Consider the following 22,101-nt stretch of genomic DNA (forward strand, 5'->3'; position numbering starts at 1 on the left):
TGCGTGTCTTTTCCCCCTGCGCGAGAGTCGGTGGGTGAGAGCTGCGGCGGTGCGCGCTGTGCCCCCAAGCAGTGCTCCCGTTTCGGAGGGACAGCCGAGGCTCGGACGCGGGACCGCTCCCATCCCCGACATTTCTTGGAAGGGAAGCTCTCGCACGTGTTCGTCCTTTCTCTGTGTGGTTATGTGTTTTCTGAGCGTATTTGTGTGTTTGTAACTGTGAGAGTGTCAACTTTGACACAGAGCAGATCACCCTTTGTGCAGCCCAGAGCAAGGGCGGGAAACGAGCGAGACGTTTTTGTGCGGCAGTGTGGGTCCGAGCGTGTGCGCGAGCGGTTCGTTGAGCGGAACGATGTTCTTAGTGTGTATAAGTAGGGCTTTGTACATTGTGTATATATTAAACTTGCATATTCTTAAGTGTAACTTATATTCCGTCTTTCTATATATATATATATATATATATATATATATATATATATATATGCCATTTATGCACTGCAGGCAACTAGTGTTAGCTTATTCGGCTAATATAGAATGAAAGTATATATATATATATATATATATATATATATATATATATATATATATATATATATATACTTTCATTCTATATTAGCCGAATAAGCTAACACTAGTTGCCTGTAGTGCATAAATGGCATGAGTGATGCAAATAATAATGCGCTTTCTTAATGCAGTTAGGTTTGTTTTTTTACACCATATGGAATAAAACCATTTTCATTATTACCATCGAAAGTTACGCAGACCAAATGAAACATGCACTAAAACGTTCGCACTCTGTGGAAGCCAGCAAAGGTACGGGATAATGAGCAAATACTAACAGTGAGCTTCTAGTCATTGGAAATGTTCAAGCAAGTTCCGATATATAACCGGAGAAGATTTCAAAAACAACCGACCTCGTCAAAGTCTGGTCTGTGCCTCACGCAGAACTAGAAGGAACATCGAGGTTCTGCAGGTTCGTGATGAGGCTGTGAGCATTGCTGTGGGCGAAAAATCCCATTGTGAGCTCGTCCTATTCCAGAAAAGATACGGCACCGTCGTCAGCGGTGAACGAGAAAGGTGAAAAAAAAAATGCATGAGGCCCGCGGCAGCTAAACAAATCTTCGACATTTACTATAACAAAACGCTGGCCGTCCAAAAGAAATCAGGTAGAGCAGGAGCAGTTGCTCCATTTACTTTGGGAATTCGTTTCCTTTCGGAGCTGTGTTCGTCCTCTTGGGGCCAAAGCGAATTTCCCACGTGTATTTGCAATTGGCAACCGAGGGCATTCATAATCCCGTGTGCTCGATTGACGAAATACACTCCAAGCGTCTTCACTCATCCAAGCGTCGTACTCATCTTCAAATAACAGTTCAGAAGAAAAAAGGCACCCAAATAAAGTTACGATAGGTACGCGAAGCTGCATACCATCAGAAATGCTCCGAACCCGACAATTTTCCCATTGTTTACAGCATGTTTACATCAGTGGAGAGCTACACTGCATGCCGCCATGATCCGACGAGCTACGTTGCAAGGTTCCAATTCCAAGCGCACGTGCGCGCGTGCGCGAGTGCGCGTGTGTGCGTGTGTGTGCGCGTGCGTGTGTCCGTGCGTGTGCTTGACAGCACCCCCATCTGTCGCATGCACCTGTCACTAACATTAACTGCGCATGCGCATTAGAAGCAGGCAGTTTCATGTTCAGCCAATGAAGCTGGATGATAAGAAGCGCGCATGTGCCGAGCGTCTTTGTGAAAAAAGCGGATTTTATGGTCTTGGTGTTCAGTGACGTTCCTGCCCTAAACGAAAATTCCGTTAGTGAGACCCAAAGAAACAACATTTTATGTATCTTTTCCCCGCAGCACTTCATCATATACCAGCACTTATCTATGCATCATTTTGTATATCAGATCGCAGCTCTTTGGCGCCCGTTTCTGCGTTTCGCGGCGTCGCCGTTGTCCGTTGTAACCAGCAGTGACACCTTAGTCGCGCTTTAACATGCGAAACCAACGAAGCGGGAGCTTGGAAAGCAAAATAATAAGTTGTCTGTAATTGTGCATACATGTCTTGCTCGAATTATTTGCCTCAATCTATTGAAAAGCTGAAACAGTTGATGAGCTGCGCTCAAATTTCGGATAGGAAGTAACGTAATCGTCGCCAATTTTTTTTTCGTTATCTTTAAACGGGTACAGACAGAAAGCTTTTGTGTATGCGTTTTTTTTTTGCTTTGGAAGAGGACTTCGGGCCTAGTAATCATAAGAATTCAATGCAGCAGTGCGCAGCGTTAATAATTAATTACAAACGATTTCGTACCGGCAGTTTCGGTCTCTGTCGGCGCCAGCGCTGGAGTGCACCTGGACGCTACGGTTGACCGGCCAACCAGGACTACCTCCATACTGATGACGTCGGTGCCACCGGCAGGCCCTGGTTGATCCTGGGATCAACCACTGGGCTGTTCTCAGTTGACGCCAATCGATGTGAGCGGAAATGCTGAGCGGCTTCTTGGATAATATTCAAATTCGCATTAAATTATACTGCATTTAACGCCTCCAATTGAAACTTGCCAGAAGGCATATTCTTACGCCCATGAAACAAATCATATCGTTTTTTTATTTGAGTTCTAATGTTTGTGTCTCTACCTCTTTAATCCTGTTCTTGGGTCATGAGTAAGCCCAACGCCAGCAAACTGCAACTGATTGGTACTGGCAGCTTGCGTTCCCGTTTTATTTTCCCCGCTCCACCTCGTATTTTAAGCATAGGCGACCCGAGAGAAAAGTTAGCCGCCATCGGCACCTAAGGCTACGTGTTAAAAGAGGAAGTTGTTAAGAATCCACCCTCCACCGTTATCCGAATGCATTTCTCAAACGCAAGTCCATGTGAATTGTAGTAGCATGAACCCCTACATCGTACGTGACCTTTACAACTGAGGCTAATGTCACTTGAACGTGACTACCTTATCTACTCTCCATTTGATCGATTCGCCGTCAACAACCCAATTTTGGAAGCTAAAAAAAATAAAGTTGTGCTTGGAATGGCGTATATGTTCCCAGCTAAAGCTTTCAGCCGGCAAAATACAGTTAAAGTGACCAACAAAGCGCATCGCATAACACTGATGCAGCTTTTGTTTTTTAACGAAAAGCCGCCATTAAGGGGAGTCCGCATACAAAGGAGAAACTCACACACACACACGCACAGCCCATCATGAAAAGCGCACGGCGTTCAGAGCAAACGCAACGTCCGTCGGTAACGCGCCGCAGTGCTTACGGCGGCTAATTCGAGTCATCTGTGCTAGTGAACCGCGCTATGCCCTTTCTTTTGCTTCGTCGTTCGCGCAAGTAAAAAAAAAAAGAAATCGCCGACTATGAGAGCGCCGGTTGGTGAGACAGGATTTTTATTACGGTACGTCATTGATACCTCAACGTAAACTGCGTTGCCCGCCACTAATCTCCGTCTAATGATCCGCTTCTGATGCCATGCCGATCGGAGTCTTCGCTCTTTGCAACGCCATCACCGCTGACAGGGAAGCATCGACGGACAACAAAGACAAACAAATGAGATAAGTCACAGCCGCTCTTGACCTGTGCCACAGATAGTGCTTACTTCTACAGACGGGGACTTGACGGCCAGTAAGTGACGTCGCACCTTGATCGTTTACAGTTATGGGGGTACACACAAAGAGTTTACGTGGCCCGCCACATGTCAGCTCAGTGGAATAATAGGTCTCTTGCACTCATTCCTCCTTGTTTACACAGCCCTGAGCCTTACACTACGGCGTCTTCATGGCCTAAGTGTTCCACTGGCAAATAAAGGTTTTTATGACATCGTAGTTCTCATTAATGCACCGTGCCTAAATTGCTAAAAATATTATTAGCATCGACCAGAATGGCCAATGCATATACAAGGCTCTGTTCGTAAACAAATATCGTTACAGCACCCCTCTTACACGGGCAGTTTCAGTTGCCGTTCAGGTGAACGGGAGTCTAGTTTTCCAACTGACGACGTCGAAATGAACAAAGTCAGCTGCATTTACCCCGCACGTTGAGTGAAAACTAGTTCAACCTCTCAGCCATGTAGTCACAACACATGTGGCCAATTTATTAATAAAAAAATGTTTGCATATCAGTATTCTTAAGCACATATGCTCACTCAGTTCTTCAGGAACTTTATCTGCAATTTCTGAGCAAGTTTTCTGCCCTGTATAGACCACGGCTGATCATTACACATAACCAATACAATACAGTAAAAGACATGTTCGGATTCATTGCTTATTCGTCATTTTTCTGATGCCGCTTCACGTGTTTCGTTTTTATACTAATTAAAATGATGATGGCTATAACTTGGTATTTATTCTAGCGAAAAGAACAACCACTGGCGTCATTTCAGAACATATGGCAGTGCCGATGTGGTAGTTCCGCCAACCGCCATCTCGACAGTTGACCCGTCAACAGAGGCCTCCGACCTCAGTCAAACTGAACTTCAGCTGATATCTCAACGTCAGTTGGTGCTGCTGTTTAACACCGTTAAGTGTCATTTAGGTCCTTGAGAGTCAACTGCACTTCCGTTAAAAGCACCCGTCTAGAAGGGGTATAACGGGCACATTTCAAGCGCTACCAGCTTTGAGCATGACTGTCTTAGTAATGACAGGCCTTATTACATCATGTGTTTCGTTATCCAGGGCGGAAATGATATACTGGTTTCATTCAATTTTCATTTCATTCTGATTCTGCCTGACCAAATCCTTAGCTGTCACTGAGACCAGCCAGCCAGGCGGATAGTTAGAAGCGAATAGAATCGGATAGAAATAATTGTATCATAGCGGCCTTACATTCAATACATGCTTTCCATCCACAACCCATGAACAAGCTTAAGGCACAACGAACGATTGCTCTCAAAAGATAAAATTCGGAAAAAGAAGACCTTATTATTCTCGCTTTCTACGTGTGCGCATGATTTCAAATTTGTACTGATATTTAAATGACTTAAAAGTGCAAATATTGGGCGTAGTTGGTCATGTATGTCGCTAGCAACGCGCTAAACTTTCTGCGATCGAAAGAAAACCAGGGAACGCGAACTGATAAGCGATTTTGATGGGTGATGCAGGTTTTCCATTTATACAAAGGTGCACAACCGCCACCTGTTGGACCCATAACATGAAGAAAGAATGATGAAACAATTGTCACAAGAATATCCGCAAATCGATACACACTCGTCGCGATAACCTCAGCAGTTCCACTTCTTGTACTGGCGATTCTTGAAATCAAATCTGCTGGTGCTGAGAAGAGCATCTACAGCACAGGAACTGCTGTAGATATCGCGGTGAGTGTGTATCGATGTGCGAATCTTCTTGCGGCGACTGCGGCATTATTCGTCTTTCATTTCACGTGTCCAACAGGTGGCACTTGTGTCCCTTCGTTTAAAAGGAAAACCTGCAACACCCATTAAAGTAAGTTGTCAATTCGCGCTCTTCGCGATGTGTCTTCGCTTTATTTTGTCCTCAAAAAGTGTAGCGCCTCGCTACTACCATAAAATCACATGCAGTAGATAGAATTTATCTAGCTAAACAAGAAAGAGCACATATTTATCAGCTGGAACTTAGGGCCATCAGTACTCGGAATCTTCAAGCGCAGTTCAGATTTCCTGCAACATTGTAAATTTCATAACGCCGGCTTGCGGCCCTGCTTTCCCGGGGTATGTAATTCATGTTACACACTGAGGAGAGAAGGCAAGGAGATTGTATTCTTGGCAACACAAAACAAAATGAAGAAGAGCCGAGAGGGGGGGGGGGGGGCGACAGGCCAAGGTTTGGACAAGAGGACTTGTTTTCGTTACTGAGCTGTACAGCTAACATTCATCTCCTAACGGACCAGGCAGCTTCATAATCGGTAAACAGGTTGCCACTAACATAGTTAACTCCCCAATAAAGATTTCAGAAATGCAAACGCGGAGCAGGAAGGTCTGTGAAGTTGGGCTAATTTGAGGACACCGTGAGAAAGTCACGAGGCACGGAGCAGCATTTCCCCCTCTCTTCTTCGCGCACAATGGTTCACTACTTCTTCTTCGTTTTTGGTTTTATTTGAGCTGTTTTCACTCATCAGCTGCTCGAAAATAGAGTACCTCTGCTGGCTACACGCAGTGTCTGCGACGGACGAGGCATTGCACTATTTCATCGTATATTGCCATTAAACGTAAATTTTCCTTTACCGAAGCGAACCTGCGCTGATACAGTAACTTGCTCGTCAGTTAAACGTATCACATTTTTCTCCAGGACAAAGGAGGAAACAGATGCACATTTCTTTTTCTACGAATGGCTGAAAGGTCCAGCTCAAATGAACCGCTTCGTGAAAGGACGAAACAAAATAGCTAAACTAATGCTGCAGGCAGAGAAAGCCGAGAACCAGAACAAATAAAAAAAAAAACCTATGCCATTTAGTTATTTTCTGTATACAGAAGAGCAAAGGGAAGAAGTGCATTTATGCTTTTCAAGGGTAAAACGAAACCTGTTGAAACAGGACTTTTTCCGTCAGAAGATAAAAAAAAAGTTAAAAGGAAGTCTGTTCGGTAAACACAAGAAAAACGAAAAGAAAAATCCATTTTAGCAAGGGATATCTTTAGGCTATTATTAAGGTTTAAGGTATGACCATGTAACTGTCTTGCGATGAATGAATGTTGACAGGATCTGCGATAAGAGTGTCTTACACGATACGATTTCACGTTGTATGGTTTTCAAGGGTAAAACAAAACCTGTTCAAACAGGACTTTTTCCGTCAGAAGATGAATAAAAATATAAAAAGGAAGTCTGCTCAGTAAACACAAGAAAAACGAAAAGAAAAATCGATTTTAGTAAGGGATATCTTTATACTATTATTAAGGTTTAAGGTATGACCATGTAACTGTCTTGCGATGAATGAATGTTGACAGGATCTGCGATAAGAGTGTCTTACACGATACGATTTCACGTTGTATGCTTTTCAAGGGTAAAACAAAGCCTGTTCAAACAGGACTTTTCCGTCAGAAGATGAAAAAAAATATTAAAAGGAAGTCTGCTCAGTAAACACAAGAAAAGCGAAAGAAAAATCAATTTTTGTAATATCTCCAGACTATCATTAGGGTGTAAGGTATCAGCATGTAACGGTCTTGCAATGAATGAATGTTGACGGGATCTGCGCTCAGTGTGTACGTGTGTTTCTGTCTCTGTCCGTGTTTTCTTCGCGCAGTTTAACCATGAACGAAAAGCACCAACTAGCCCACCAGAAGACTATTCTTGGATAAGAGTGTCTTACACGATACGATTTCAGGTTGTCTTTGACAGTCCGTGCCAAAAAAAAAATGTCGATTTACGATGTGGTAGCTTTCTGGAAGCCTTCGTAATATTTTTATCCGCTCCGGCTAAAGAGCGCTGCTGTTTTGGGCACAAAAGAAAATCCATGTATTCTTAAAATGCTATCCAAGGATATTAACAATGTTCGCTTCTTCGTAAGTGGCGACGAGCACCATGCGTGAGTCCCTGCACTCATCACAGGAACCGGGTCTTCCGGGTTTGCTTCTATATTGGTGTAGCATCATATCTGATCACATGACCCAGATCACTTGATCATGTATATTTTGATATAATATTCGGTACCAAAAATTAATTGCGCATAACTTTTGTATCAAAGGACCTCCTTTTCGTGCAATAAAGACTGTCCAGTCTACAGAAGTACGTTTAGGGGCCATTTGATGCAACACATGAAGGCGGGAAACTACAATCGAACACAGAAGAAACCAGAGGTGATATAGTCACGTCTACGCCTGTCCTCGCGGAACATCTTCTTTCATAGAAGTCTAAATCTATCCAGTAGTAGCTGAGTTTTTGTTTTTCGGAACCACTGCGCTTGTTATTTCTTAAATGTGAGCGGTTATGGCCCTTTTCGGGCCTGAAAGCTGTGGGCGGTGTTTCTAAACGGACGTGAAAGTTTTGCGGTATTGAATGTGTGCTTTTTTGTGCGCAAGAGCAACGAATTAAAAAGAATAACTTTTAACTGTTATTGTATCGACGTCCTGTGTAAATTATACATTACGTTTGTGTGCTGTTAAATGCCCTGCTGTAGAAAAGTTAAAACCCCCAAAATTGATTTTGCCTCCTCTAATCAAAGCAAGACCAAAACAGCACATGTACGATCGCTGAGAAGTATATTTTTACAGGGCGCGTATACGGTACGTGTTTCAAGGAAAGCTAGTTTTAACAGCAAAGTCTTCGTTTGATCAAGCCAATAGTCGCTAATTTGCATCGATACAAATACAGCCAGTTAAAACTTCATTTAGGGTCAAATTGTACAGTTAAAATTAGCAACAATTAACTGTAGCATTATGTATAATTACGAAATTTCCTTTTCACTCTCTTTTTGACTAATTTGTTGTTCTCTTCAAGCGATGCTTAACACTCTTTTACCTGAGAGTAACTTAGACTAGGTTAATAATCAGCAATATTGAACAGTGACCATATTTAGCTGTAAATGTTTATAACTGCGAAATGGTATGGATTAATTCTAATGAATGGTGCCATTCAAGAGGTAATAATTTGTTCGTCCTTTGCATATACCGTTCACCCTTACCATGGGTTAATGATTTCTGCCGGGCCTTTTCAACACCATTTGATTCATGAGCTGCTGAACGCATATAAAGCAATTATTATTTCTGACATAAATATTAACCTCCCGAATGTAGTAGTTCTTCCTATACTGAATACACTAATTGCTTTAATGGAGATGGTTAGGAATGCCGCATAATATCTCCGACGATGTGCGCCTCTACCTGGCCAGAATCTCTCATAGACTACGCGTTCTGTAACTGGCGAATACTGGCACACCAACTCTGAAATTCTGATAATAGATCATTACACATAAAAATTAACTCGAACTAGAACTAGATTCGCGCGCAATCCAAAAAGAGGTGACTAAACACATCTCTATTTCTGGATCGTGTGGTCAGTTCTGACTAGTGGCCAGTAATGCATGATGACGACCCTGATGTAGCGTCTCGCAGTTTTGCTAACTTACTTTCCAATGTACTGAACGGATCATCGACAATATCTTGTTGCAACAATAAATATAAAACTTCCACCATTCTCTGGATGAAATTTATTGCTCTCGAGTGTTTGGAAAAAAAAAAGATCTTTACTCGACGTTAAAAATGCTATGCGGACACACTAGGAGAATTTTGCAAGGAATCTAAACATAGTTACAAAGAAAACGATATTGAACGCGCTGATAACATCCCGAAGCAATGGAAGATCATAAACTTCGTTTTGAAAAGATCAACTAATTCTGCGATAACGCGCCAATGACGCCCTAACAGCGACGTCTACTACAGTTCATCCAGTGTCACTAACGCAATCACAAAAAAACTTTTATTCGTGGAGAGATCGCTCGGTATTATGGCATGAGGAATTCGATAGCTTGCTTCATAGATTTTTCGGTACCTTGTCTCTTTATGAAGTGTCCAACGCCGCATTCCAGCTTAATAAAAGTCCTATATTATGTAATTTCTCCCACTTTCAAAATTAATTGCCCACCTCACCTCTCATGAGTTTTTGGCATATGTTACCCGATTTTTGAAGTACACATATTTTCCAAAGCACAAAAAAGCTCATACTATTCACTTTCATAAAGAAAGTGGCAAAAGGTCATCATACAAGTGTCGACCAAGCGCAATTTCAGCATTTTTTAGTAAACTAATAGAAAAATTATTTCTTTCACAGCTTAACAATTACCTTAACACATTTAATTTCCGAATCAGTTTCAGGTCCGAGCTGATCAGGTCCGAGCTGATTTTTCAACTGAGTGAGCTTTAATCTTGTTCACTCTTCAAGTTTAATCTGCCATTGGCGCTGGCGAATGTGACGGAGCACTACTTACCGACTTTTTCACTGCTCTTTCTTCAGTCAAGCATAAAATAATTTAACAAATTGCAAGCTCTTGGCGTTACTTGACACGCGCTTTGATTAATTCGTAACTGTTTATAATGTATATAGCAACTGGAATATGCCTCCTCATGCCCAACAATTCTGGACAAGAGCATTTTTTAACGAAAAACCGTTTATGAACGCATTTTTAAAAATCAGGGTAAGATTTCACTATAACAGTCAATATATCCGCAGATCACCTCACGGCAGTCTTGTTTTCTTTCTATTAAAGTTTTTGTTATCGTTAAAAGTGTTCCGCATTGGTTTTCTTAACTGTTCGATGCAATCTATGAAAGCACCTTAAAAAAAAGATTTTGATACATATCAGAAGAATTGGCCGTTACCTTCAATATTTCCATAACAGTGTCTTACAATTTCCCAATTTTCAAAACTTTTGTCCGAGAATGTTCGACGCGTTTTTTTTTTTAAAGTGAGTAATACGCCTGTCGCATGATAGTTTCAATGCCCATTCAGTCAGTGGACATTGAACTCAATGAGGATCAGCCAGTGCCGCATGGTGGTTTTAAATGACCATTGAACTCGATGTGCATCGACTCAATGGAGGTTCGGGAATGGCTACTGGAAACCCAAGGGCCATTCAGAATAGCCTCGCACTCACCTCGCGGGACGGGGCACGTAGGGTTGCAGTCCCTACCTGTTTTCATTTTTTTTCTGGCGCGTCGGCGTATATGAGTTGAGGGGGGCGAGGAGAAGTGTCATTTTTAATCGCCAATATCTTCGGTGATAATGGATATAGCTTAAAAAATTGCAGTGCTGTGAGGAGCGATGGACAACCGATCGCTCATAGGCTTCTCCTAACCACAGTGCATATCATTTCCTGGTCCCTTTAAATCTACTGTCATAACAGACGTCGATCAAACATTTTTCTTGGTTTTATAATCGATAAGCATCTCAAATTTTGAGAGCACGTTCTTTCTATAACGAAAAAATAACAGCCTATGAAATAAGCATACCAATGAAATTGAGACCTGCTGCGAATCGAGGGCCAGAAATGCAGAACGTATTTATTCCTGTAGATAGACTACGCAAGAGTGCATTGCAGGTAATAGGTCATGCATCTTCAAACAACACCTACAACTGTCTATACCAGGAGCATCGCGTACTGTCATTTGAATCCATGCTTAATTGAGAACTCTGTGTATTGGTAAATAATATAATTAATACTAGTACCCCTCACCACTAAGTCTTTTAATTCTTATTGTCAAATCGTAACACAAGACGTGCATTAAATGGAAATTTCAATTTGCCTGCCTGTCGCAATGTATCTAAGGAACACTTAGTTCAATTTTCCGGGGCAAAAGTTTGGACTGCAGCGCCTATTAACGTGAAGCTTGGAAATAACTTTAAGCGCTGCTGGAAGTTTTGTTATATTAGCAACCAGGAAGGGCCCTGACCCCACCACCATTTTTTTTATGGTTAGCTGACCTTTGCGAACTTTCCTATGTTGTTCCTTATCATTCTGTGGTTTTGTTTTTAATTTCTTCGCTATGAATCGTTGCTTCAAGCATGTACTTTGTTCCAAGCGTTTTTATTCCTGTTTGTATCTTCTTTTTCTAATTACGGCTACCTGGTGTATTATATTTTGCACTGGACAGTTTTACTAGTCACATGGCTATCGGTCCAAATAAAATAAAGACTGGCTTAACAATGACTGTGACTTTGACTTTAACCTCACTTCAAGGTACACACACACTAATTTCGCTCTTCTAAACCTTCATTTCCTTCACTTACTGCGTTACATCACAGAGTAACACTCACATTACGCATCTTTCACCACTGCAAGATACTACAATTTTCACTTCTATTCGTTTCATGTTCACGTACTGCATCGCCATTGCTCTGTAAACTGAAAATACGGTGAATTCTTAACCTAATTAAATATTCCCTCGGTATAGTCCAGCATTCGAATTTCCCAACAAGAAGTTGCCCAGCACCTAACTCGCCAATGCATGTCAAAGAGACGCGCTTTGCATCTGAGAGCTATTATCTAACTGAAAGAAACATGATTATTTTTTTGCGCTACTTCAGCGTGTAATAGCTTTCCGAATTGCATCAACGATTTCATCTCTCTGCGCCTGTTCCAAAATAATCTGCGCGCTTTTCTTCTCCCTCTCGCTAGATTAATTCCTAGGTACTTTATTGTGCATCAGTTACTGTCTGTTTAATGAAAATAATCTATGCCAATTAGTTCATTTCCCCTTTTTTATACGACTGCTGGTTTATTCTTGTTCCTTTATATTTCTGTTCATAACGAAAAAAGACCCTTCTATCAGTAGTTGATTCAGATTCCTGATTCTGAGTATTCAGTATGTAGAATCTTTGATAATATATAACATTTCCAGAACCTCAAAATTGCTTCGTCTGCACGTGCTTGTCATCTTGCCATTTTTTTCTCGTCAATTCTTCGCCGACAGTGCTAGTCCGTACAATCGTCCTTCGATCTCGAAGGAGGCGACACAGCGTGGCACCACTGGGGAAGCAGAAGTGGCAGTTTTCACAGCCAGCCTTGGACACGGCGCGAAGAGCCTTGAATCGAGCGGGCTCTGTGGATCGATTGTAGAGCGGCCAAGGTGCGTCCGAAGGGGCACCGCACGCGTGGAGACCGTGACCGCGGCTCCCGCATTCCCGAAAGTGGGTCGCGCAGCGCCGCAACAGGCTCATTCGTTCCTCTCGGTCAAGGGTGCCACCGGTCGATAGAGCGGCGCTCGTGTGGCCAGTGACGCTGCTCTCCACGGGCACCAATTGTTTACAGCCGGCCAAGGCCTACATGCGCAAGGTCGTCTTTCGTCTGGATCTCATTGTTTCTCCTCAGAAATGAACTTTCAATAGCTCTTTGCAATTGCCTGCATTTTACGCTCTTTTTTGTTTTGCAATCATGGTAAGAAGAATTGTGTCGCGCACTGCTTCACCCCATGGGCGCCTTTCAGCGGCTTCCAGCTTTGCAATGAAGAGAGTTATGTACGTACCACTTCATTATTGCGTTTATAGTGTCCTTGCAATGGCGAGTCTTTTCAAATTATGATTCACATCTTTTTTTTCTTTAAATTAATTCCTTTTCCGTAAGAGTCAATCCATTTCTAGCGAAGTGGGTCGACCAACGCTCCCTAAAGTTTATTAAAAAAATACTTGGAGTTTGTCAGCTTCTTAAATCAAATTCCTCAGCAGTCAAAAACGTGACACTTGCGGGACATTCTCAAGCGCTGCTTTGCTTCCTTTGTCACAATCAAACGATGTTTCGACTAGAGAAATTTAGAATAAACGTTACACATTGCGCGCGAAAAAAAGTTTTTCGTTCTGCTAACGGTACTGGCGCCGACATTTAGCTGTCGCGATTTATAATTTTGTGACAGTAGCGTACTGGGACCTGAACAAGAAATACCGTGGTACCATTGCTCTGATCGCTTGCCGCAGGTGAAAAAATTCTAAGGACGATTACGAAACTCCCTAATTCGAAATTCGAGTGCAGCTGTGTAGGTGTCTCAGGCTTTGTGGGCTCATGGTTGTGCTTTGCTGGGTTGTCAGCACGTCTGGCGACGATACTAGTTGCAGTGCACAGCGCGCGAGAATGTGTATATTAGTTCGATAGCAGTACTGATAGGAGAAGGCGACGATGCTCAACGCACAGCATGAGAGTGCGTTGCAGTTTAGGAGGAGGTGTGATCGGCCTTGTTAAGTCGGGCTTGAAGAATGCCAGGGTGGGTGTACGTCCATGCAAAAAAAAAAAAAACTGTGACGATAGCGTAGTGCCCTCGTGCAGTGGTCAGCGAAGCTGATCTGTTCGCACCACGGGGGGTTCGAATCCCAGTCACAGCAATGCATTTATGGCTTGGCTCGGTTGCACCAACGGCGGCGACTCGGCTCAGCCCACGAACGGGCGCTTAAGAGCTGCGGTCTGAAACTTAATATGAACGTAAAAATGCAAATTAAAATGCCAGGACATAAAGTTTCGGTCATGCGATACCAAGTAGTTGCGCGTTTTAATCCTCGGGCCTTGAAGTTCGGCATATTTGCCTCCTGAGGCCCAGTCGACCTAGAGCGTGCGCGTTTTCGACGGCAACAAGGTCAGTTTAGACCTCTATTTAATTGCTGACGCAATGAATCACTTTTTGCTGCAGGAAAGAGCTCATGCATGCTTAGCGAAAAGCCGACGATGCAGCACCGTATTTCCTAAACATGTATACTTTTCGGTATTCTCTTTGAAGCTATAGCAAATAAAACTAATCTAAGGGCAAAATTCTGAGCCAACGTTCACGAAAAATAAAAAAAATGTGATTCCTGGAAGGGCCACTTAATGAAGTTCAAGGTATGAACCGTCGTATTAATTCCGAAGACTAAGCTTTGGGGACGATGGAACAACACGTCTCTCAAAAAACCAGCATTTTTTCCACAGTCGCCTTATTCCCAACAGTCACAGAGGTCGGTAATGCATAAAAACAGCAGTTTTCTGCGACCTTGTTCCAGCTAAATCGTTCTTCCGAAAACAGCCAGAAAGCATCCACACTGCTGTCACGTGCCGTCCTCGGTTCCAGGCCACTGCACGCTCATCACGTTCTAGCAGCCGCAGCAGCGTAGCGGTGTTTTGTGCGAAATTGACAGGAAGGCCAGCAGTCCGGCTCAGCCTGGAAAAACAACCGCCATACTCGCCTCGGAAATCGATATCAGAGCCGATGCGTTTTTTGCGAACAATGCTGTGCAGACGGTTAACGTATTTACCTTAATAGTACGTGCGCACGTGCATTCAACTGAGTGGTATGCGACAGCAATAAAGCTCATCAGTTCGAGACAAAAGAAATCCAACCTTTTTTGGGCACAGAAGAGCAATTTAGACAATTTGAGCTTCAGTGCAATACCCGCGCTACACGGACACGTTCGAAAGCCATTTCAGAAGAATGGCATTCGAGACTCGTGCTGACATTCGGAATCGACTGCGTTTCGTGGTACTCCACGACGATGCAAAAACAGACGAAAGGTTCAACATTCCCTCGCCTTATTGCAGTGGCGCTGGTGTAGTTTCGAGCTTCGTTTTGAATCTCTTATTTAATCTTTGGTATAGCTAAAATGCTACGAACACCATTTCACTTTGCTTTTTTTTTTTTATAATGAAAAAATAACACTGGTTTTTCATCGCTCTGTGTGTACGCGTAGTTGACTGCTCGCTTATTTTGTGCGTCTGCGATTGCAAATTACTTTAAAAGAAGCACCACCGATGAAAGCTTTCAGTTTCTTATCAGCACGGCAGCTAATGCGCATTTGAACTCGGACACTGAAGAGAAAAAAATTTAGCGGGGCCTAATATGACCACCGGTATCGATATGTTGTGTGGCCACTATAAATTAAAAAAAAAGAAAGCTCCATTTCATGTGATGTGTGTAGAAATTTCTTTAATTAAACTTCCTTTTACTCGTCATTTTTTCTCCCAAATTATGGCGCGAAGACACTGCGCACGACGGTGCGCGTATTCGTATGTCCAAGGGCTTTTGAAGCTCTTCAAATTTCTCCGTAGTGTTCCGTCGACTGAACTGACATCTGAATCGAATGCCGTTGAAAGACCTTGTACGGCAGCAAAAGAGCGGCTGTTGAGTCGAATGACGTTTGGTTCCGCGTATCTGAAATCTCAGTTCAGCACGGGCATTATACCACAAAAAAAGCGATTTACTCTTGCAGTAATTTCGTAACGCTTTCTATTTTAGTGTCTGCGCTGTCTTACCCAATGATTCAAAACTTAATGAAATAATTATTGTTCATACGTAAATGATTCAAGTGCATATCACATTAGTAAAATTCAGAGCACTACCCTATAAGAGGAAATAAATACGATAAGAGCAAACAATTATGCTTGCGTTACAACGTGCGTGTTATCAAGACTTGCAAAAAAAGCAGCTTTTGCTCGAACTGGCTTCAGAACTCTGGGCACAATTACATAACCCGCCAACGCGCTTCGGGCGCAGCCATTTAAAGGATGATGCAATGAAAAAACATTAAAACTGAAAGTGAAAACATGCACACGAATACATCATCCAAGAGCCACTTTGCCCACTGACTTCAGAGCACCCTGCTAATTATCTTTAATTGGCCCCCGTAATAAGTGGTAACCACTTTCAAAGAAATAAACGTAAGCGGCAGTACAGCTGGCCCATCTATCTGCAGCTCGGTCAATGACCGCAACGGTTTTTAGCAATCTGGATACGTCTGCACTTTGCGAAAGAGGCGCTGTTACCTCTTTACAATGTTCCACCATAGCCTAATTCCCCGTTTGTAAGCATCGATTGCAGTTCGCACTTTGAAATGAATCCATATGTTGAGCTCCCCTGCAAAAGGCGCCAACCCATACAAGCGCCTAGAGAGCTAATTCTTGCTTGGCATGGAAAATTAAGTGACTCGCGTTTATTAATAGTCATATATGAAGTTCAGAGATTATTCCAAGCGCCGAAGTTGCCCTTGTACATCCACACACTTAGAAGCTTCGAGAAGACGAGCTGGAACGCGACCCTTGGCTGTACGAAAATTTCAGTTTTCAATCCGATCTTACAATGAAGCCAGGAACACTGAAACTTCAACAGTAACCTCACAACTCAGTGAAGTAACGCCAGTATGGAACAAAATAATTTCCAACTTTACAAGAATTCAGATCTAAACTAGTGGAGAAAAATTTGTTCATTCAAAAGAAACGACGTTTGTGACACAATTTTCGGGGAAAATATGTTGAACTTCTTTTCAGGCTTGCAGGTTGTCGAACATAAACTCTTAACAAGGTGTACTTTCCATGATGCTGCTCAGGGTTCGAGCATGCAAAGCTCTAAATACGTCGAGAAACCATAGCCAGTATAACTTGTACATTATGATTTGTTTTTATCGAGAACCTTTCTCTAAAACTTGAAGTGCACTGCCCCTCTTTATAGAGTGCCGGGTTAGTTTCATTAGTGGCATTGTTGAGAAGAAAAGGAGAGCAATAAATTTGTTGTAGACATAAGAATAATATTTTTACGTCACAAGGTTGTGGGACGCCTCTGCTGCTTTACTCACTCCTTGGTACTCCGTTTCTTTGAAGAAATCCGGTGCCCCCGCATCATAATTTATAGTCACTGTCTTTCAACTATTCTCCCGATTAGAAACTGAAGGAAGCGAGGCGCACCGTCTATGACAGCGAGCGGGGTGTTTGATCTGGAACAGCCTCTTCCGACATTATTTAATAATCGCGTGACGAAGCATCGCGTGATGAAGCGTTCCTTTCGTGCGCAATTTCCATTTCGTGTTAAAGATCAGCAGGTGGTTTTCTCTTTCCCTCTTTCTTGCTTTCTTTCTAATTTAACTCCCTCCTTCACCTCTTACAATGCGGAGCGGGTGTCTACCGAGAAGTGAGACAGATTTAGCGCTCTTTCCTCAGAACCAATATTCATTTTCATTTTCATGTCTAGTTTGTGGTGAATGTTCCATGGCTAATCTAATGCTCCAGGCGCGTCGGTAGTGTCCGCTTGGCTATACGGTCGTCACTGGAAAACTGAGTACATATTGAAGTGGCCACAAATGGAGGGATCGCAAATTTCTAATTACGAAAAGGAGATGTTTCTGGAAAACAGCCTCTAATCTCTAAAAAAGAGTAAAAAGGGCACGAAAGGGGGAAGTAAGACGATGCAGGCGCCAACTGGGTTACTGAAGAGACAATTTTTACACATGTCCGTGGAATTATGCAATACTAATAAAAACGTACCAGAAATAGGAAAACCAGTATAAAACAGACACAAAGAAAAAAAGATGCGGACAATGTGTAACAGCGCAACGAACACAACCAGTCAGCGCACCGCCAGATCTACACGTATCCTAAAAAAACCTAGATCCCTGTCGCCGAGTTCGACGGGTGCTGCGCTGACGCACCCGTATCCAGATCCCTTTAAGCTTTAGATGTCAATAATATCTTTCTAGTTTATTTTTACTCTTTTTTTTAACCTCGTTTCCTTTTTCAGATCTGAGACTGACAACCACGTTCGTTCAGGTGCCCTTTGGAATGATTCGCAACGAGCACGTTTGCGCAATTTCCCTCATTAAAGGATCGGTCAGTTAATCAGTGTCGCGGTATAACCTACCTTTCACCGTGGCCAACGTAGATGCGCACAGGTGTGGGGGAGATCGGTAAACCAACGTCACATGATTCTTATCGAAAAAGAGAACATTCACGGAATACCGACCGCATTTCTGCTGTGCGCTGCTTGTGTCTGTGCGCAATGACCTCTACTAAGCCGTTATCTTTCCGGTCTTCCCGTCGTTTCAGATTTCGAAGCAAAGATTTCCAGTCACCAGGACGACGCCTGCGTCGCGCACTCTACCATCTCAGCGAAGCCACGATTTTGAGAGAGGAGTATCAAGGGACGTCATCGCAGCGCCGTGTCTCGCTAATTTTGAAAAGCCACTGCTGAACGACATGACTCTTTCACTAATTTCAGGATTGAACAGCGAACAACATTGTCGTTAAACGAAACATCCAATTCACTGTCAAGGCACTAGATTTGCTGCATGACGCCGAATTGCATCAAAGCACAAAGACACGTTGACACACGAGCGCTGTGGCAATTCTTCGTCATGGATCACCATCTAGCTTGCACCCTTACCACAGTGGATTTTGTACGCATTGCAGCAGCTTGTAAGTGAATGCCAGACGCTGAGGATTGGTTCTAAGAATGCTAAGGAGCATAAGCTTCTCCTTCGCCGAAATTAGTAGTGCCGATTCCATAAAACCACAGCAAAATAATCAAGAAACAATGAAGCTTTCCGCGGCTGAGTCAGCTATATCGGCCATCATGCTCATGTCATTTCAACACACAAAGATGTCAGCTTATATGGGAGAAGTAGAAGAACTAATTCAAATGTCACCTTTTTCAAAAGAAATGACTGCTAAAAAGCACAGCGCAACTTTGAGACAAGGACGAAGAAAGGCGGACACAACAGCGCTGTGCTCTTTAGCTGTCATGAATCACCAATTGGCCCGATCAGCCACGCTCTCTAAATAAAATAAGTTACCAAAATTAATGACATAAAAATGAAGGTAGAATCTAAACACAAACAAAAATTGTCATTGCAAACTTCTGTGGCATTTTGAAACCTTAGTACCACAAACTGAGCGGCACTCTCACGAATTCCTGTAAAGAGGAAGTCACAATAGAGTAGTAGAGGATCAGCGGGCAATCAACGCCCTTTGATGTTGATTTCGATCTTTAGTTTTTGCTCTGCTTTAACTTCTAAAACAATCATCGCGGACAAAATGCAGCTTCAAAGAGCACTCCGGTTACGAAAGCATAGCTTCAAAATCAAGGCAGGCGAGGTCAATACTAGCAAATCCGCACTGCAAAAGTGTGACCACAGCAATCTGTATAGCAGTTTCATGCTTGCGGCAAAAAAGTGCCAACATGCAGAGACAACACTTCACTTCTAGGCGGCTTTCTTCATCCACGCACACACATTCTATGGGTATATGCGTGGGTGTGGATAGAAAGCACGTACATCAGCCGACTACCGGTCAGGAGCAACAGGTGCTGCCGTGATTTCGGCCTATTTGCGGCGGAAACAAATACAGCTACTTTAATCCAACAAGAAAGCCGCAAGCACATGAATGGATGGGCGTCGGCAGGACACGGCTACTCGGTTGGCGAAACACCGAGTCCATTCCGCGCTCAAGTTTACCTCGAAGACATCTCGGAAGAGTTGATTTTGTCCCGACGAGGATATCACTAATAGAGTGTACGCATAATTGATAGACCGTAATGGGACGTGGTGGCCGGGGTGTTCTGGGACTCGTTTTTGCTCTTCACTCAGTCAGTCTTTCCAGTGTGGTAGCACATTAACTGGAAACCTTGCAGCCTATGAGTGAAGTCACGCAATATACACTTGGGGCAAAAAACTTCGCACGAAGAAAATAAATTATTGCTCAACAGTCTCGGAAAGTTCACGATAAGCAGTGAGCAATGAGGAAATGGGAAGGCAGTCTGTTATCTAGGGAAAGCAGTTGGCGTAGATAATGACAGAGAAATAACTGCCAGAATGAGTACTGGGTGGAACGGGGCAAGCACTCTCAGGTCATTAACACGACCTCACACATATCCCTCCAGAGAAAAGCATTGAAAAGGTGCAGCTTGGCGGCACTCGCAAGTGGGCTGAAAGGCAGAGGCTAAGGAAAAAGCTCGAGATTAAATTGAGGAAAGCGCAGCGAACTGTGGAAAGCAAAATGATCGGGGTTAAAATAAAAGTACAGGAAGAAGAGCAGGGTTGGTCAGGGAACCAAAGCGAGTTCCAAAACAACTAACGCAGACGGCTCTTTGGGCGGTGGAATGGAATGAAAGGGAACGAAACGTTGCAGCGAGAGGCAGCGGAGATTGCAAAATATGCCAGGGTCGCCGCAGCTGGTGCAGGACCGGGTCAATGGGACCCAGCAGTGGGAAAAACCAGGCTGACGAATGCGTATTTGTCTCCGATGAGTATATTTAAATAGAAGAACACAGAAATAAAAATGTTTCCCGTTGCAAAGTCTGTTGCACTTGTATTACGAAGCCATTTAGAGCGGGCTTGTTTCATAAACGTCACAGCGAAATCGCGCAGGGCAGCTTCAAAGCCACGTTCGCGCCACGCTCCCGAGGAGGAGCGCGAAGCGTGCCTCATCCCGCACATGCCGTGAGCGGCGGCAGACGTGCCGGCCGCGTGTTCGCCTTCTGCACAGCGCCGTTTTGACTGAGACAGGCACAAACCTACCTTTCACTGTGCAGGCACCAACGGTGGCGACGAGGGATTTCGGCCACAGCAGCTTTGCCGGCGACCGGCAGACGCGCCAGCTTGGACTGCCTCTGGCGATCAATAGGCGCCGCCGGGCGTCGTTCACGAGCGCCCCCTCGCCGCCTCTAGGGTCAGCGCGGTGCCACTTTCGTAGAACGGCAGATCTGGCAGAAAAATCCTGAGAGATCTTGCGATGTAGATGCATTATTGGACGCCTAAGGTCGGTGTGCTTCCTCGTGTGCACGCGCTAACCAAAGCCAGCGCACGAGCAATAAGGGCAGCATCGGTGCTAAGAGGGAACGTGCGATTCCCGCCGTTGTGGAGGGAAACTTAAAAGGAGATAAGGCGCGGTACAAAGCGTAGTGCATCGTTGTTGTGTGCAACAGTCTATAAATATAGGCTGCTGCAGTTGCCACAAGAAAGAAAAATAGAAAAGAAGCAGCTGCCCTTTTCGGCACGTGCTATTGTAGCACGCATTCTAATATTACGGAGAATGGGGACTAGACGTCTTCGTTTCTGTAGGTACCGGGGGGGGGGGGGGTCGGTGTCACAACACCCCCCGAAGTTTTCTGAGCGCTGTATTCCCCCTCCCCACCTCATTTCGGCGTTTTTTTTTTTCCACCCGTGCTGTTTACGCACAGCGTCGACATATTAACATGTAAAAACGAAAATAAGAGCGTCAGTTTGTTGATAAAATAGTTCCTGGTCTAAAAACCAGATGGCACCGCTACGTTGAGTTATCGTTATATAAACTATCACGAAAATAGAAAGTGCATTTTTTAAAAGCGCTGCTGCGGTCGGGCGCTGGTTGGCATGCATGGGTCAGAAGTTTTGACATGCCATTCGTTCGCAGTTGCTGACTTTGTTGCGGAGCAGAAGCTTTTGTGCTGTTTATTGTGTGAAAATATTATAAATACCCGCGATTCTTGGTACGAGTGTTTCCTTTTGTGAGAAAATAAATATTCTTTACGAATAAAGTCCTCGGAGTCCTGTGTGCATTCGCGTTTTCATGTAGATATTACAGTGAAAGAAACAACTACCCCTTCGGCTTTATTACAGCTGAAAAATGACGAAGGAATTCTTTGGGCGCAGGTTCTCTTCCTATTTATTTTTTTTTTTACCGACGGTGCATAACACCACCGAAATATATTTCTGGCTACGCCACTGGTAGATACCTCATAAATTTTGTGCGCACCTGTTAGCCGTATTTTTCTATTTTTAGAGCTGCTCGGAAAGCAGTGCCTCCCGAATTCCTCCAAAATTCCCCAAGATGCTCAGTGCAACATCTTCTTGCCGTTTTCTGAACGTGCTATGCGTGGTATACCGGGTCATTCTTCTTAATCTTAGCAGCTTTGAAAAAGTACGACGCTGATGGTATCGGCATGCGGGGTTTA

The 22,101-nt window shown here is 43.6% G+C and overlaps 1 protein-coding gene across 2 annotated transcripts in view; it reads right to left on the reverse strand.

Annotated features, from left to right (window-relative positions):
* Positions 1-20,861, reverse strand: part of LOC149354757 (uncharacterized) — a 76,539-nt gene extending 55,678 nt beyond the window's left edge. The window contains exons 1-2 of one of the 2 annotated variants that reach the window (XM_089577549.1): positions 20,687-20,861; positions 912-1,027 (exon numbers count right to left, since the gene is read on the reverse strand). The gene's annotated coding sequence lies outside the window, so the exon portion shown is untranslated. The remainder of the gene's footprint in view (positions 1-911; positions 1,028-20,686) is intronic. The other variant, XM_089577548.1, reaches the window with a different exon arrangement.
* Positions 20,862-22,101: the final 1,240 nt, after the last annotated feature.

The sequence above is a fragment of the Amblyomma mixtum genome, chromosome 3, assembly GCF_055824585.1.
Source record: "Amblyomma mixtum isolate Tamu chromosome 3, ASM5582458v1, whole genome shotgun sequence".
NCBI lineage: Eukaryota > Metazoa > Arthropoda > Arachnida > Ixodida > Ixodidae > Amblyomma > Amblyomma mixtum.